The following is a 5,497-nucleotide window of genomic DNA, read 5'->3' as shown; positions in this document are numbered from 1 at the left end:
CTTGCGAAGCGAATAATTAAGATAAGCGAAGCAATGGCATAATAATACACTCCTCACACCAAAAAATCTAAGAAAAGGGTTCAATTCCATACAATTAGAGCGCTGTGATTTGACTTATACCCGCGTGACAGTTTTTGGCGTGTGCCGGAGGTACGACGACGTTAAAGGTGTTAAACGTGTTTTACTTTTCTTATCGAAAACATTTAAATTAGATGGCAGTTTTATAAATCTATATTGGACAGTTTTATTTCAGATTGAGGTTTAGTTAAAAGCCTTGAGAAGTAATTAAATGAAGCTTTAATTGCTGTAAAGTTTAGTGATTTGTTTCTTGATGCCTGGCAGTGGTACTGACAGCTGTCAGAGGTAATTACTATTAGGACTTAGTTGTGAAAAACTGCCGTTAGCCCGATAATGTTATTTTTAATTGGTTTTATCACGTCCTTAAGTAACTTTAACTACAGCTGTGCGTTAAAAAGATAAAAACTGTATAAAACCACAATAAAAATACTCTTCATCCAATTAAAAAAAAAACGTGATATTTGCTGTATTTATTTCATCAGATATGTCTTTGAACTTTTTAAAATGCATTTTTCGAGAAGCGATTGAAAAAAAAAAATTTTTTCTCCAGACAAAGGTAACTTTATACCTTTTCTTTTGTAATAGTTGTAAGGAAATTCTCCTTTTAATAAAACTATACTTTTCTAAATTACTTTTGTGTTCTGATTCCGAATCCGAAGTCAGAATTTTCCTAGCACGTCACGTTTTTTAGATATTCCTATTAGAAAATCTCAAAAAACCCATTTGTTTTGCTGTTTTCGAAGCAATGTTTTGGCATAAGGTAATCTTTTTCATCTAAATTTGTTTCAATTTATGGAAGAACTCATTTTTACTTGCGATATAGATACTAAAGGGCAAGTTTAGGATTCGTAAAAAAAATCGAACTCGAGATAACAATTTTACATGACATTACGATGATGGAGAATGCCAAAAAAGTGGGTCCGGCAATTCTGTCTGTCTGTCTGTGTGTCTGTCTCTATCTGGAGCTGCAGCCTAAACAAGTGAAGTGATTTTCTTCAAACTTGGTAGTTAGCAGTTTTTGGTGATTCCCTAGAGGGGAAATTGAAATATTTTTTTATGACCAAAACTAACGGTACCTGCCTTATAACGGAAATACAAAAGTTAATTTTTTTCAAAAACGGCTCTAAAGATCTTGATTAAAATTTTTGTTTGTAGTATTACACATAAGAGCCAACTTTTAAAATAAAAAAAAATATTTTTTGTACCGTTATTAACGGTACCTGTCATAGAACGTTTTTTTTCGTTTCTGAATATCTCGTACACCATTAACCCGATTTTAATGAAAATTTTTATGCAAAATTTTTTAAGTAAAGGTAATATTACAATTTTAGAAAATTTTCAAAAAACGCATTTTTGGATTTTTAAAAAATATTTCAAATTTTTTTTTTTGAAAATCAATTTTTTGAAAACGGATTAATGAAAAATTTTGAAATTTAGTTTTTATGTGTAAATTAATTATTTCTTCAAAATGGCATACCAACTATTTTTTTGAAAAATATTAGAAATTTTTTATATATAAAAAATTATTTTTAAAAAAAAACGGCTCCTACGATTTTCGAAATTTTTTTTCTAAAAATACCTTTTTATACAAGTAATAAAATGGCATACTTGGTTTTTTTTTAAAACATCATTTAAAACGGCGTTTAATTAATTATAAAAACAGATTTTATTTTTTTACACTACCTATGAAATTTCTTGAAAATATCAAATTTTTCCTAATTTTCTTGAATAAAAAGCTTTAACATTAGAGTTACTTTAAGCATAAGAGCAAGTACGTGCTACCCCAGTCGTGCATTTTATTTCTTTAAAATTCAGTTTCAATCTTCTCAATATCTCTTTTCGAATCCGAATCCGTCAGCTTTCGATTTTGGGATATAGTAGTTTTTTTTTTAGATTTTCTAAAAAAAAACTTGGTTTTGTGATCCCTCAATGCGTATATCTCAAAATCCTGACGCGATACAATTTCTTTGACTTCGGATTCGAACTAAGCACAGCAAAATCCATAAGAAAAGAACTTTTGTTCTTAGGAGAAACAAATCTGAAGCTTTCCAAGGCAGTTTTTTGAATGCCTTATCTTATCACAAATAAGATATTTTTAAATAGAAAAATAGTACATAAAATTACAAAACTCGCATAAATTTGTTTTAATGAATTTTAATTGTAGTTTTCTTTACATATTTGATTTTTTTTTAAATATAACGGGCGTTAAGGTGTTTTTGTTCATATGAGATTTACTAAAAACTGCAGGATTTCAATATTTTTGCAGTTTTTATCAATCTTTCAATATAATAAAATGGTTTTTATTAATTTCGGTTTATTTCAAATGCTACCGATAAAGATTTAAACATCTGAACCCAAAATATTTAGGTAATAATGATGGTAATTTTTTTTCTGATTGCAGTTTTCATAAGATTCAAAATCCAAATATATTAATAACAAAATGTATGGAATTCACCTTCTGAATTGTTAACCTGCAGGCACTAAAAACAGGATTGCAAATAAAATTGTAATGAAAAGCAATGCATATGCTGTAAACATGTCCACACTCCACATCTTTTTTGTCAAAAATTAGTTTTTTAGAGCTTAAATCCGGAAAAACTGAAAAAATTTACTATTTTGGACAATTTTTCATTCGTAAATCGTAAAATATTCAGTGGACCAAAACTATAAACAACTTTGTCAAAATTCACAACTACCGGATTTGACAAACGATCTCACTTTAGAAAATCGACGAGGATACTAGAAAATTTTGAAAAATAAAATAAGTATTGACTGAAGTTTTTTGAATTTTTATTTTCAAGATTTTACTAAAAAAACAACTTGATTTGGTAAGAAAAACTTAAATTAAAATAATAAATATTGAAGAAAATTGTTATTGAATATTATTAAAAATATTTCTTGAAAGCAATAAATCAAAGGACCACTTTACCATTTTTTTAAGTCAGAAGAACCTTTACAAATTTTCCTCAAAACCACATTACAAAAAAAAAAAAAAAACAATTCGCATTTGAACATTTTAAACACCTGCTAGACTTTTCTCTATCTAATTCATTGTTTCCCTTCCCATAGTTACTTGTTTTATCAATGACCTTTCAAAATTTGGGTCTAATTATAATTAGTTAAATTGATATAGGTTAATGGACCCCACCTTTACCTACTATTTACATATTCTTGTGAAATTGGCACGAGTATCCAGAATTTCCGAACAACAATTTACCCAAATTTAATTTTACTTGGAGTTTTTTTTCTGCATTAAGCACAACATCAAAAAACCCCGAACAACAGCAAAAAAAAAAAACAAAAGATACAAATTTAAACCAGAAAAACTTATTAAATCCAAAAAACAACAAATTCCCAAAACAAATATAAACTGAAAACCCGCGCACACGCGCTTGTAATTATTATTGTCCCACTTATTTGAATAATTGTTTTTGCATTCGAATCGTGGATTTCTAAAACAGGTACAATTTTCATTGAAATATAATTCAGTTTTTAATCCGTTCGTATAATAAAAGAAATGCATCATCGTCCTCTAAAAAGTAATGGCGCATTCTTTTAAAATTAAACTTGATACCTTTACGGATTAAGTTGATTTATATCAATCACTCATAATTTTTTAAGAAGAACTAATTTCAATTTGAACCAACTCACTTTCACAATTCTAATTTACCCAAGATCCTCATTTCATCCGGAAATCGAAAACCTATGTTGCACTCTCATCGAAAAAGGAAATCCTATTAATAAATCAATGAGATATGTCAAAATATTTAAATTGCTCTAAATACTCTATAATATAGTGAATAATCATTTTATAGTAATTTGATACAATATTCAAACATTCTTAATTGTGACTAATCCAATTATTATAACAAAAAAGTTTCAACAAAAAAAAAAGTGTGACAGCGGTGGGATTCGAACCCACGCCCTTTCGGACTGGTGCCTAAAACCAGCGCCTTAGACCGCTCGGCCACGCTGCCTCTTGACAGCTACATGTCCATTGAACATTTTCCGTCAAGTTCAATTAAAAAATTCTAATAGAATGCAATCAAAATAGATTTGTTGAGTCATTATTTTGTGTTTTACTAAAATTGGCTTCAGTTTTGGTGACACATTCTACTCATACACACAGATTCATTTGAATATATTTTAAACTTTTAATAATTGTTGTGGTGTAGATGTAGATATAATGTTTGTATCAGTAAAGTTCTATAAGGGTAAAAGCTTTTAGTTTAAAGCTTTTGGCATATTAATAGGCGAGAAATGTCAGTGAAAAGTTTCTTTTGTGATTTTTTTACTGCTGCATACTGTTAGGAGTACCTATTAACTTTTGATGATGGTGAAGTGACAAAGAACAATCGTTTGGAGAGGTTTGTTGAAAGTTTAAAAATTAAATCTGAAGAGTTAAGACGAAATATAGGTAGTTTTGTTCTTTTTAGAACACAATAAAATCCTCTGAATTCCTTACTATAATTTTGAAGTTATTGAATGAAAGAGTTTCGATAATAGAACATTTAATGCAAATTAAAAGTTAAGTTATTTATGAGTTTATTTTGAGTTTAATACAAGAAAAGAAAAAAATATGATTTACGGAGCAATTAAAGAAAAAAAAAACAAATGTTACACATACACCCCCGTGTACCACTTGTAATTTTGTTAATTTTCAGCATAATAATTGTATAGGTTATTTATAGATAGGTACAAACGTTCGTAGACGAACATGCATATTTAAGAGCAGGGTTGTAAAAATATCAATTTAAACAAAAAAATGCTTTTGAAATTAAAAAAAAAAAAAAAACAATAATACAAAAATTTGCATTGAAAAAAAAAAATATTTATTGCAACTGAAAAATATTTGCATTGAAAAAAAATATGTTATTGCAAATAAAAAATTTTCTGCACTGAAAAAAAAAATCAATGCAAAAAGTGTGCATTAAATATTTGTTTTAATACTCGTCGAATTTCTTACAAATTTGGCTATTTGACCATACAGAAACTTTTTTAACTATAATATTGAAGATAACCTAAGGTCAAAAAGTCAAATTTGTAAGAAATTCGACGAGTATTAAAAAAAAATATTTAATGCACACTTTTTTGCATTGAATTTTGAAGTGAAAACTTCTTTAATATCGTAGTGATTTGAAACAAGATGAAACAAAAAAGCGACAGGAAAAATCAATTGATTATAACTTTTTTGTTTTAATAGACAGATAAATGAAATTTCTACTGTAGATACACTAAAAATAATAAACTTTCGTAAAATTACGAAAATACCTTCATACACTACATTTTCGTTGGCCCAACGAAACTTTCGTTGGCTCAACGAAAATATGTAATTTTTCGTAATATGAAAACCTTCATCAATTAATGAAAACGTTTCATACACTTTTTCTCCCTATCTAGTGCCAAAAAATCCAATTTA

General features: G+C 27.9%; 1 non-coding gene across 1 annotated transcript; it reads right to left on the bottom strand.

The window, feature by feature from the left end:
- Positions 1-3,975: 3,975 nt before the first annotated feature.
- On the bottom strand, positions 3,976-4,055 carry Trnal-uag (transfer RNA leucine (anticodon UAG)). The gene has a single exon. It is a non-coding gene; the product is annotated as a tRNA-Leu (tRNA).
- Between the last annotated feature and the right edge of the window lie 1,442 nt (positions 4,056-5,497).

The sequence above is a fragment of the Episyrphus balteatus genome, chromosome 3, assembly GCF_945859705.1.
Source record: "Episyrphus balteatus chromosome 3, idEpiBalt1.1, whole genome shotgun sequence".
Lineage (NCBI taxonomy): Eukaryota > Metazoa > Arthropoda > Insecta > Diptera > Syrphidae > Episyrphus > Episyrphus balteatus.
Note: the sequence above shows the minus strand (reverse complement) of the source record. Positions and strands in the feature narration are given on the sequence as shown.